Source organism: Podarcis cretensis, assembly GCF_951804945.1.
Source record: "Podarcis cretensis genome assembly, chromosome: 15".
NCBI classification, from domain to species: Eukaryota; Metazoa; Chordata; class Lepidosauria; order Squamata; family Lacertidae; genus Podarcis; species Podarcis cretensis.
The window spans coordinates 23,370,417-23,383,879 of NC_137185.1; the positions used below are offsets into that span (position 1 = coordinate 23,370,417).

Here is a 13,463-nt window from a genome sequence, read left to right on the forward strand (position 1 = left end):
TCACTAAGGGGGGGTGTGACAAAATGCTGGGCGGCACTCGAGCCACGCATCTTTCCTGGGAGTGACGCGGTGGCTTGGGCGCCTGCAGCCTCCACGCTGCCCCAAACGGTCTGCACACTGCCTCCCCCCCCCCCAGCTGTAGGGTGGTTGAGTGGGAGTAGGCAGGCAGACTCTTCGGAGGCCTCACAGACCATCCTGTCCCAGCTCGCCCGCCTCACAGGCGGCTGGCCCTGCCTGTGGGTGCAGGGCATGCATGCCGCCCCAGGCACCAGATCAGTTTGCTCCGCCGCTGGGGAGGCAATCTTGTTTTTGAGTTGTTTTGTGTTGATTCTGCAAGTCATTGTTGGTTCTGGGAAGACGTCCTACAAGAAACCTCTTGCTCACCAATGCATCAAGCAAAAATGGGTTGTAGAATTCCACTGCCTGTCGCTTTCAATTCACCACAGTGTGGGCTGCATCTGTTTAGCTAACCACAAATGACGGACTGCCAGGTGCCGTAATCGAAAGAAATGCTATAAAGTTGTTCCACACCTGGATTGCCTGTTACGTCTGGATTCAGCAAAGCATAGACAAGAATGTTAGGCGTTCCTGGCACTGTAATAAATTTCTACATTACTTATTACAGACTAACCCAAGCACGGGAAAGTAAATCAGCAACCTCAATGGCTCAGGGCTCAAAAATTCCCCAGGAGAAACAGTTGGGTTTGATATGCCAGCCAGAAGCAACTGAAATTCACAGAAGAAAGATTAGACTGGGGACACAGAAGGTGAGAGAAGGGTGAAGGGTGCCAAATGTCAAGAGCTGCTGGGAGGGCTGTGGAAGAAATTGGATTCAGTTTGCATTCAAAAGCAAACCTACCTAAGCCACAGCTTCCAAAACAATACGCAAACCAAAACACAGTCATTCTTCAAAATTCTCCAAATTTGCAATGCCAAGTAATGTGAAGGAAAATGCACAGACTAGGGTAAAGCAATCACACAAAAATCCATATATTAGTGAAAATATCAGACATGCATTGTATGAGGGAAAACTGCTTTGTGAAAATGTGCTTGTTAGGCAAAATTGAATACAGGGTACACTGGGAATTGTTGTTCCGTATAGGGAATCCTAACAGCTCTCAGTGCACCCTTAACAGTCTACAGTTCGTAGGATACTTTGGAAGAAACCATGGCTGTTACAAGTGCTGTGATGTTGCTTTGAATGCACAGTGCAGATGGGCCACATCTATGGTGCCAATGATTAAATGCTCTCATGGCAAAATTACATTGTTTTAAGACAAACAAACAGCAGTGCCTCTGCAGAGAATCTGCTCTATCCTGACATAAAGAAACCTAGATTTCTGACCATAATTTAACCAAAGGGAAATCAATGAATTGCTGGAATCACAAACTATCGCAGAGCAGAAATGTTCCATTTGGCCCACGCATGGTAATTAGTCAGCTGAAAGTTCTTTCATCAGAAGTGAGCCCTGGAAATTGCACTTGTATTATGTTCTGACATAATTTTCTCCCTTTTATTATCAACAATAAAATGTTGATGACCAAGAAAAGAAAAGGGAATTAGGAATTAAAGACTGGGAGATTTCTTGGGTTATCATTTTTGGTTTCTTATCAGGCAGGTTGACAAGACTCCCATATAATGAGCTTGTAATGCAAATTTTACCTACACATATTACTTGTTTTTCATTGTGAGGCAAGCACCCCCACTCTGATTCTTTTACTCTATTTTGTGATTAATAATGAAGCATTTTTTCAACTTGATGTCCCCTTTTTGCACCTGCATGGTTCACATTTATCAGGTGAGGATGGTGATTAAATTTTATCAGGTGAGGCTCCTGAATAAGACTTTCTTTTTAGATCCCCCCTCTGTCTCATTTTCTGTTGCTTTTAACATGTGTGTTATTTATTTATTGCTGTAAGTTGGCTTTGAATTACTTTTGTAAAGAAAACAACTAAATTAATAATAATAATAATAATAATAATAATAATAATAATAATAATAATTCCTAGCTACTAGAATAATCCTGAAGAGCTGGTAACCTTCACAGAAGTTCGCATGAGTTGAAATCCAGGGTTATACCAGATAAAACCACGCTGGTCCTCCTTCCCTAAGCCACCAACTTAGTCCTATTTCAATCTCTGCAGCAATCACAATTGCACAGCATCACATCTAGACATAAAAGACAAGATGCACGCACATGCAGGGTAGGAAGACAAAACCACACCATCATCTTTCATTGCCTCTTTTGGGGGAGAGAAGAGGAGGGGAAAGACAGCAGTGACAGGCTGCAGATGGTGGTTCACATAAACAAATTTGCGAGGAGATCACAGAGGTGGGAAAAAGCAAGGCGATCCTGTGGCTGCAAAAATTAAGTTTCTCCCAGGTAGCTCCCATCCAGACTTGATGCCAGAAGAAGCTTGCCAAGAAGCGGTAACATCTGCAGCCCACAGCATCCCCTGCCTCTGCAGGTAGCTTGCTGGTGATTATAAATCACTCTAAGCAGCAGGAACAGGAGAAACCAGTTTGCAGAGAAATCAGTCACTTCGTTGTGTGCGGAAAGAACACAGGATCTAGCCCTAGAAAGGGTTATGTGGGTGGTTGGAAGGGAGCAGCAAAAATAAAACGTGTTGCATTAATGGAAAACAAATATCATTATAATAGCTTCTTGGCAGCAGATGGGTTGTTTACAAGAGGGTCTATTTTCACATGTGAAACAGAAACATTTCTACATTTCTTGATTTGTTTTATTTCCAATTTGTGGAACAGATCACGCCAATCCATCAAGTACAGCACCTCATAAGACACAACTAAATATCTCAAACTAGATTTAAAACACAATGAAGCATAGCACAAGAATCAACTTTACACAGTTGGTCCATCAAGACAGAGACTGCATAAACTAACTAGCAATTCATGCTAGCCCATGCATTCAAACAGAAGACGTACCCAGCTCTGCTAGGATCCCAGAAACTGAGCCATTGCATGCAGAGCCTGTGCTTGCTCTATGACTGAGCTATGGGCTAGGGGTGAGAGAGAAATACGATCCAGTTTGCATTTCAAGGCAAACTTACCTAAATTCACACCTATGCAAACTGCAAGGGGGAGCGGAATAGTTCAAAATTCGCACTTCTCCGAATTGCAGTTCTCCAGCCAAGTTAAAAAGCAGCAGCAAACACTGCAGTAAAGTGTGCATAAAAATGCATGCATTGTTGAAAAATAAGGTTTACAAATTCATTACATTAGGAGAAATTGCTTTGCAAAAATGTGCTCATTTGGCAGAATTGTGTATGGGAATATTTATGAGAAATTCACAGTGGGACACTGATGAATTTTCACGAGGACTTTTAAAATAAAACAAAACAAAACTGGAAATGCAAAGAACTGAACTTCATGTTGGAAAAGTGAAAAACTGAGAGAAACAGAAATTGACAGGTCTGTCCATTCTTACCTACAGCCCTTCCCCAAAGTCAAGCATTGGAAGCTACCTTATTAAAGTCAGGCCCTTGGTTCATCTAGCTCAGTGTCATTTACATTAATTTGCAGTGGCTCACCAGAGCTTCAAAGAAGAGCTTTTCCCAGCCCTGTCTTGAGATTCCAAGGACTGAACCTTGGACCCTCTGCACACAGAGCAGGTGCTCTACCATTCTTCCCCAGTAACTTTCTGTACAGAGGAAAAAATCATCATCATCTGTGGGTGCCAGGTTCATTGCATTTTCAAATACGTGCTTTGTGATTGCTGGTTTGTAAAAGATGTTCTCTGAAGATCAGAAGGATCACATAGGAATTTCTGAAAGAATCAGCGAATTTAAGTGAGAAGTGACAAGTGATGAGCAATCAAATAAAATAAGAACGGGCTCTTCTCCAGTTTGTCAATGCTTTCTTTTTTCCCAAGTAACAACCACCAAATGTCACTGGGATGCTAATGAATAAAGGCTGTGGACCATTCCCTGATGTTCACCCCAAACATCTCATGAACAGACTCCTGAACATGGAAGCTCCATTTAACAGCGCCAGAGCTTTCATCTAACAACTACAGCTAAATCTATTCTCGATTCATTTGCAGAATTCATTTCAAAAGCTATGTATTTCAGTTAGCAGCTATCAGCACATCTTATAGAATATATCAGGAGTACGAGACTGTAAGTTTAGACAAATGGTAACTTTAGATGGAAAGCCAGGATCTAAACATACGAAGGTAAGATGAGCCTGCTGGATCAAGCCAATGGCCCACCTGGTTCAGCATCCTCTTTTAGTGGCCGACTAGGTGCCCTTAGGAAGCCGAGGAGAAGGACCTGAGCAAAATGGCACTCTTCCCATCTGCAATTCCCAGCAACTGGTATTGAGAGAAGCACACTGCCTCTGACAGTGGAGATGGAACATAGCTATAGCAGCCATGAATAGCCTTGACCACCATGCTTTTGTCTAATCCTCTTTTAGAGACATCAAAGATGGCGGCCATTACTGCTTCCTGTTGGAGTGAGTGAACCTCTTACTAACACTTGCACCAAGGAGCTCTTCACACATATTTTTAAGTACACACCTAACAATACACTTGTGAAAGCAACAACATGAGTCATATAGGCACCAAGTGATGTGGGTTTTCTAGAATAGTTTTGCTGGACTACAACAGTTTCATGGAGATTTGATATACCATGGTTATTATCTTCTGTTTAGTAAAAACAACCTTGAGAAATATGCCATGTTAAGTTTGCATATTGGGTAAAAAATCAGCATTCCACAACCCAAAGTAATTGAATTGAAACATTTCATTGGGGGTGGGGGTGTGTGGAAATCAATGAAGTGTACTTGGTGTGGTTTAAATATTTCATTCAAACAAATTCAAAGCTTTGCTTGGAAATTATTTTTATTGGAACAAATATTTTCAGATATGACAGCTCAATAGCATATACTTCCCATACATTACTTAAGAATTTAAGGGAGTAAAATGAAATCACTGAAAACTACTAACATATTAATCTTTTTAAACACATGCCCGAAGAGCTGTTTGCATAAGAAATAGCCACCTGAAAAAAAAGTTATTTGCAACTTTGATTTTAGTTCTGGGTAGCATTGTATTGATTCCAGTTCACCTATTTGACTTGTACCACATTCATTTGTTACCAATGAATCTTATGAAACAAATGTGTTTGTAAAAGAGGAAACCTTTCTATGGAGGTAAACGTAAGTAGGAAAAACTTCCTCCCATATCACTGCATTCATAAACAAACCAGTCAGGAAACGGAGTTTAGCTGAAGTTCTTTGTTCAGTTCAAGTGTTATGGGAAACCTGAATTTGCCTCTGTGTGATGTGTGAATGGCTAACACAGTTTTGCTGAAGTCATTAGTTGTTGGACTCCAACTTCTACCATCTCTGACCATGGACAATGCTGGCTGTGGCTGATGGAAGTTGGAGTCTAACAACATCTGGAGGACCATGGGTTCTCTGCCACTGCATTGGTATCAAGTCATATGACTTGCCTTAAAGGACAAAAAAGAGGAAGAGCTCAGGAGGGCAAAATCTGCTGTAGATGAACATCAAATGCACCAGCAAAGATGCTTCATGATACTACTTAGCCAAGTACAGAAATAAATATTTGGGAAGTATTGGGGAGGGCGATAAACCAATGATAGCTGACCCTCCAAGTGTCCCTATTTTGCAGGGACTGTCCTAGATTTGCAGAAGCTGTCTTGGTTTCTGATTTGATCCCAGAAGGCCCCACTTTTCCTTTGTTGTTGTTTAGTCATTTAGTCATGTCCGACTCTTCGTGACCCCATGGACTAGAGCACGCTAGGCACTCCTGTCTTCCACTGCCTCCCGCAGTTTGGTCAAACTCATGCTAGTAGCTTCGAGAACACTATCCAACCACCTCATCCTCTGTCGTCCCCTTCTCCTTGTGCCCTCCATTTCCCCCAACATTAGGCTCTTTTCCAGGGAGTCTTCTCTTCTCATGAGGTGACCAAAGTATTTGAGCCTCAGCTTCAGGATCTGTCCTTCCAGTGAGCACTCAGGGCTGATTTCCGTAAGAATGGATAGGTTTGATCTTCTTGCAGTCCATGGGACTTTCAAGAGTCTCCTCCAGCACCATAATTCAAAAGCATCAATTCTTTGACGATCAGCCTTCTTTATGGTCCAGCTCTCACTTCCATACATCACTACTGGGAAAACCATAGCTTTCACTTTTCCTTAGGACATCCCTATTTTCATCGAAGAAATGTTGGACGGTATGTGATAGAGCATCTGCTTTGAATGCAAAAGGTCCCAAATTCAATCCCTGGTAATTTCGGGGGGGGGGGGCTTGGGAGAGATCCCTGTCTGAAATCCCAGAGAGCTGCTGTGGGCAATACTGAGCTATGTGGACCAAGGGCACAACTCAGTTTAAGGCAGCTTTCTCCTTCACCACTTATTGTAACTGTCTGAAATCCCCAGATGGCAAGAACAGAGTCTGAGAATGCCAACTTGGTTTCAGCCAGACCCCATGCTCACTAAAGTGGCAGGCAATAAGCGAGGAGACCGCTAAATCAATTTGATAAAGCATTGCTCATTACACATTCTCTTTGCAGGATCCACTTCTGCACTCCATGCAATGTCAGCTGGTTTTAAATTTCTTCAGCATTGCATAATTCCACCTGGTGTGACTAAGCTACCAGAAAAGTAATTGGCTTTTTATTGTCTGTCGGTCTGGTTTTTGTGCCAAATATAGAGACATATATATATATACACACACACACACAAACAAACAAACAGAAGGGCTGGTATTTGCCTGCAGAGTCAAAAAGATCGGGTGCTTGTGTCTTGGAGTTGCTTGGCTAGAAAATGGACAGCCCATGTGGCAAGACTGAGAGAGGGGCATAAGAGCTACACTTTTAATCCCATAGAACTGAAAAGCTCAGGGCCAAGAGCTGTGCCCAGTTTTGCTGGGTCTCTGGGTAACGGAGAAACTTCAGCCCCTTAGAAAACCTGGCGCCAGTACCCAGTATATTTAGGCAAATGCTGGGGACCCAACAGGACCCACCACCCTGGCCACAGGCTGCTGTTGCCACCACTGCTCCCAAGTCAGGCTGGATAGCAAACAGCACAACTCTTGCTGCAAACTCCAAAGAAAAAATGTATATATTGGGAATAGGCTTCAGCTCACTGGTAGAGCATCTGCGTTTATTATGAAGGTCTCAGGTACAATTGCTGACATCTCCAGGTAGAGATGGATAGATGCCAGCCTGAAACCTTGGAAAGCTGCTGCCAGCCAGTGCAGACAATTGAGTTGAATGGGCCAATTGGAGGCAAAGGGGCCATGATGCAGTGGTAGGGCATCTGCTTTGCACAAAGAAAGTCCCAGGTTCAATTCCTGGTATCTCCAGCTAGGGCTAGGAAAGATTTCTTGGCTGAAACCCTGGAGCGAAGCTGCCAGTCAGTGCAGAGAGTACTGAACTGGATGGACCAATGATCTGAATCAGTATAAGACAGCTTCTTATGCCCTTAAAATCCAAGAGCTGCACCAGATATTCTCCATATTGATTTTTAGGTAGAAACCAGCGAGTTCGGTGTTGTAGATTATGACCTCTCCACCCACCCCACATAACCCCACTTGTGTGAATTGTGTCAATAAATAGAGTCAACCCAGTTTAATGTCTCTGGTTTCACTGGCTGCTGTTTTGCCACCATTTCCCCGCACTGGCTTCTGTGTCTTGTCAAACTAGCCCCACGGACAATCCCATCCAATCAGAGATGATGCAGTGAATGGGAAGACCTCAGAATGCTATGCAACCAATCAGATTTGGCCATGGTATGACATCACTGAGGACCAGTGAGAGCAATGTTAAGTCAACAAGCAACTATTTTCTCCCCCAAGTTGTGCTGGGGAGGAAAAATAACCAGTAATAATAAAAATAATAAGTAGTCCTTTTTTTGGCATTGCTGAATATGTTCAAAAAAATGGTGTGCCATTTCAGCTCTACTGCAGACAGCCTGGGATTTATGATATCCGAATTGTCCTTGCCTCTGTGGCACTCCATAGACCCAGCCTGGCCTTGCTGATTCCTCCCCAGCATGAGAGAGTTTCAGCTTGTTGTCAACATTCTTGTTTTCCAGCTGTTCTTGTTTCCTTGATGCAGGATTTACATTTTCCCCGGCACAGAACAGTTGTTTTTCTTCATTGCGGCGTACGCACATCCCAAAAGGCAAGCTTTTACAAGGAGAACGGGTCCCAGTTCTGTCACTTAACATGGCACGTTTGAGGCGTTCCATTTGAATCCCCAGAGAAGGGAGTCACCTTGTGCTCTGAACCCAAATAATCCCTTCAAAATTATGTTTTAAATAGGCAAGTTCAGCTAACTACACACACCTGCCTAGGGCTCAGTGAGCAGGTGTCAGGTCAGCAGGAAGTGAATAACCTGACACAAGGCTCCATGCAACTGTCAAAACAAGGGTCCCAGTTGAGCTTCACCGCTGGGCAAATGAGCTCCATGCTTCAAGGGTCTGCAGTTGCTGGTCCTACCATTGGATGGAGCAAGGGAGCAACCTCAGATGGCAGATTTGAAGTAACAGGGGCATATCTTTCTTGCCTGTTCAGGCCACAGGAATCCCAGGCTAATGGATGACTTCCCCAGCTTGAGTTGCCTGCAGTTCTCTTCTCTGATCAGAACCTGGCATGGGGAGCAGGGAAATGGAGCCTGATCCACAGGGCTAAGAGGGGGTTTTTTTTGCTCCGCAGCAGGGCTGGTGTGCAGGCATGATCTGAGTGAAGGATGCTACCAGAAAAGTGCAGTTATAAACTATAGGCAGCCCCAAGGCACTGGTAGCTAATCTACATGATTCCCTTTTAATCGGTTTCATCCTCCAATGAGAATGCACTGCAGCCTTCCAGAAAATAGCTCAGGCACAAATGGGGAAAACTGATGAAAATCGACGATTTAAATCAGGGCTCTCTCACTGGCTGATTGGAAATCATGATTTAAATGGCTGGTTTAAATCACCTTGATTTAAATCCAATCCATCTTGCCTTCTGTACTGTGAAATAGCACATGACTCGTGTATGTGTGTGTGTGATGTCTCTTTTAAAGGGCTTCCTTCAATGCAGCTGTTGCAACTGAAAGCCAGGAGATGTGGGATACAGCCTTGCCTCCCCTTCTGCCTTTCAGAGGACTTTCCACAGCACAGAGACGAACAGGAGCACCTGATCACATCTCCACACCTCGGTCCTCTTCAGAGCACAGTGCAGGGACTGGGTGAAAAACAAGTATCAAAACGGATGCTGTAGAGTTGGAAAAGGTTTGGCAAAAGGCAAACAAAATGATCAAGAATGCGGAGCGATTCGCCTAGAAGGAAAGGCTCAGTGTTTGGGATTCTTTAGCTTAGAGAAAAGGTAAGTAAGAGGCAACATGTAATTTTATATATATATAAAATGATGCATAGCATGGAAAAAGTGAATAGAGAAAAGTTTTTCCTCCCTCTCACAACAGTAGAACTCATGGCTATCCAATGAAGTTGAATGTAGAAAGATCCAGGGCTGGTAAACGAAAGTACCTTCTTCACACAGCGATATATAAAAACATAATAAATTTTTTTTTATTTATGTTGGAAGCTGTCCATAGTGGCTGGGGCAACCCCTTCTTTGGGGTTCTTCCTGCATGCTTTCTCCAGAGTGACCCTAGGAACACATCCTAACTCGCCTTCTCTCACTCTGATCAGCTTCAAACAGTGCAAAGGGCGAGAAGTCTTCTTCTCGGTGGCTAGGATGGCCCATGTAGGACCAGTCTGGATAGTTGGCCTTGGTGAAGATTTGACGTTTTCTCCTCCCAAACAGTTTTTGATCTGGGCTTCCACTGAAATGAGGCTGCAATTTAAGTTGTATTTTAATCCTGTTTTAAGTTGTATGTTAATCAACTGTTTTTATGCCTGATGTTAGCTGCCCTGAGCCCGGTCTTGGGCGGGGTATAAATAAATTATTATTATTAGTAGTATTATTATTAAAAAGCTCCCCTTTCATGCTGACTGGGCAGCTCTAGGCAGTGGCAGAGGAAGCCTCTCTGGCACCCAGGGCGGGGCACTGAGGGGTGGGGCGAACCGCCCGTCAGTGCATGTGAAGCACCCATACGGACTGTGCATGCATGCTGCCTGTACAGACTGCGCATGCACAGCACCTGTACGGACTGGGCTCGAGCAGCAGCCTGTACAGACGATGCACACCAGCCCATATGGACGCCGCGCTCGCACCCTCAGACACTCTACAGCTGGGGGGAGAGGCAGTGGGCCATCTTGGCAACCCCCCCTCCTTCGTACACCCCTGGCTCTAGGATTCTAGAGACAGGGACCTCGCTGCAGAAATAGTAACAGGTCTTCGACACACATACCCCAACCACAGACCACTGCACAACTGTGCATCACCTAAAGTCTTTGGAAGAAGTACCACCTGGGAACCCTACATCTGCTCAATATGTGGGAGTGGTGAGAGCTTGGACACTCCTGGTTTCTTTCAAAGTTGACTGTCTGCAGATTCAAAACGAACGTATCTGCATTTTGCATCATCTGCCTGGCTAACAGCTCAGTAACATAGAACATGTTTATATTATTTTGAAAACACTGCAATGCATGTCCTGTCTTTCATAGAAACATTAGCCAAAGGGAGGTGGTGTTGAATCCTGCCCTGGGGACCTTTCCCTTGATTTACGTATTCATTTAAAAATATTCCTGCACTGCCCCTCTAAAACTCAACGTAGCTTTCAGCAAATCTGAGAAATAAATACAGCAATAAAACAAAAGTAATCATTAATTAGTAAAGGGTCAACAGCTGCAGCCGCACAAGGCCATAAGGCCCACTCAGCAACCCTAGTATTATTTAAAACGTGCATTAAGTACAGGTCAACCTGGTTAAAATTATATTTTAATGCAAATCAGTGGGAGAGGGATGAATATGAACAAATTAGTTGTGCTTATTGAGGCTTCCTTTGAGTGAGCCGCAAGCGCTAAAGGTTCCCTGTATTTCACACTATAAACAGGAGAGAGTGGAAGTGACTATGAACAGGCCAGACTCTTTAAATACCTCATCAGTAAGGACCATGTTGGGTACTTGTTTTTCCTACATCTCAGCTGCCCATCAGATCTGAATTTTGTACATTTTAGAGGGTGGAGTAAAAATGTGACCATGAAGAAGAAGAAGAAGAAGAGTTTGGATTTGATATCCCACTTTACAGACCCGAAGGAGTCTCAAAGCAGCTAACATTCTCCTTTCCCTTCCTCCCCCACAACAAACACTCTATGAGGTGAGTGGGGCTGAGAGACTTCAAAGAAGTGTGACTAGCCCAAGGTCACCCAGCAGCTGCATGTGGAGGAGCGGAGACGTGAACCCGGTTCCCCAGATTACGAGACTACCGCTCTTAACCACTACAGTGGTGCCTCGCAAGATGAAATTAATCCATTCCATGAGGCTCTTCGTATAGCGGTTTTTTCGTCTTGCGAAGCAAGCCCATTGACAGCTTAGCGGATTAGCGCTATTAGCGGTTTAGCGGCTTTTAGCGGATCAGCTGATAAGCGGCTTATCAGCGGATCAGCTGATAAGCGGCTTAGGGCTTAGGAAAAGGGGGGGGGGAGGGAAAAAACCCCGCAGGAACTCGCAAGACATTTTCGTCTTGCGAAGCAAGCCCATAGGGAAATTCATTTTGCGAAGCACCTCCAAAACGGAAAACCCTTTCGTCTAGCGGGTTTTCCGTCTTGCGAGGCGTTCGGCTTGTGGGGCACCACTGTACACCATACTGGCTCTGACACTGACCAATGGGAGCAGGCATCTCCCCCCTCCCTGGGAAGAATGACCTTGGCAATTTATTATTGTTATTGTTTCTTTATTACATGACACCTTCATCTGCCCCAGCTGCAACAAAACTTGTCTCTCCCACATTGGTCTCTACGGCCACCGCAGGAGCTGCAACCATCAAGCAGCTTGGCCTCACTCCCAAAAGTGAACTCCTCCATTGTCTCCCGAAATAGACGGATGCCAACCAACATTTATATACCACCTTTTCCTCCAAGGAGCTCAAGTTGGTGCACACATGATAACGAGAAGCTTAGAGACAAAAGCTGAAGGTTCCCTTCCTCTCTGCTGTGGTAGAGGAAAAGGACTTGGCCTTCTGGAATTGCATATCAATTTTGTATGGTTGCAGAAGGGTGGAATCAAAGTCTACTTCATCCCTTATTCAACTATTGTTTTCTTCTCTTTTGTTAGTAAGAACGTGAAAATGTAACTAATGATTTCCCCACAAAATAGGCATTTGGCTGTGTTTTGGCTCATGTAGGCATGAGACATTGACCAGAGCCATGTTTGTTTGGACAAAAATGGCTACAATACATAACTGGGTGACGGGGTGTTCATAGGCTTGAAAGCTAAACAAGGGACTAGATCAGGAGCCACCATGAGCATTAATCATATCATGTCTATATCAGCATTAATCATGTGATAACCATGTTTCTAGCCCTGTAATTTTGACATGCGAAAGCTTCTGGGCTTCCCATTGGGGCATCTGGTAAAAAGGTAAAGGGACCCCTGACCATTAGGTCCAGTCGTGGATGACTCTGGGGTTATGGCGCTCATCTTGCTTTATTGGCCGAGGGAGCCGGCGTACAGCTTCTGGGTCACGTGGCCAGCATGACTAAGCCACTTCTGGCGAACCAGAACAGCGCACGGAGACGTCGTTTACCTTCCCGCCAGAGCGGTACCTATTTACCTATTTATCTACTTGCACTTTGACGTGCTTTCGAACTGCTAGATTGGCAGGAGCAGGGACTGAGCAACGGGAGCTCACCCCGTCGCAGGGATTTGAACTGCCAACCTACTGATCAGCAAGCCCTAGGCTCTGTGGTTTAGACCACAGTGCCACCCGCGTCCCTTGGGGCATCTGGTAAGCCATTGCAAACAGAAGTCTGGACTCGATGGGCCTATGTTGTGACCGAGTACTGCTTTTCTTATATTCTTGTAAAATTTAATCTGTTTATTTTGTGAATGTCAGGTGTGCTTTTTCAATGTGCCACCTCTCCACATGCCTTAGAAGCTGGGACTGGAATTATGGGTTACGGGGAAAAATATCTATGCAAATCAACAATTTCCATATTTTCTGACTGCAGGGCTTGAGTTTTCAGCTGCAGTTACCAGTGTGCTTCAGAATTGATTATAGTTACAAAGACGACAGCCTGGGGAGCCTGAGCTTTGACATTTGGCATAATCAGACACCCACCAGGGCTCATCTTGTGGTGGGAGCATTGCCTACCTGTTGACTACAGCTCTGTGCACTTCCATTTTATTTAGCTCCATATGTTATGCCGAGATGTGCAGAAGACTACCCAACCAGTCAGTCATTAGAACCATTCTTAGGACATCTCCACCCATTAATATTCCCCTTCCTTGGATAGAGTCCTACCTCTCTTGGGATTGGCCAATGCTTAGCTCAGAGGCAGGCCCAACTCCAGTTCCATTAGCTTA

The 13,463-nt window shown here is 44.4% G+C and overlaps 1 protein-coding gene across 4 annotated transcripts in view; it reads right to left on the reverse strand.

The window, feature by feature from the left end:
- Nucleotides 1-13,463, reverse strand: part of GRIK4 (glutamate ionotropic receptor kainate type subunit 4) — a 472,983-nt gene that overhangs the window by 272,610 nt on the left and 186,910 nt on the right. The gene's annotated exons all lie outside the window — the stretch shown is intronic.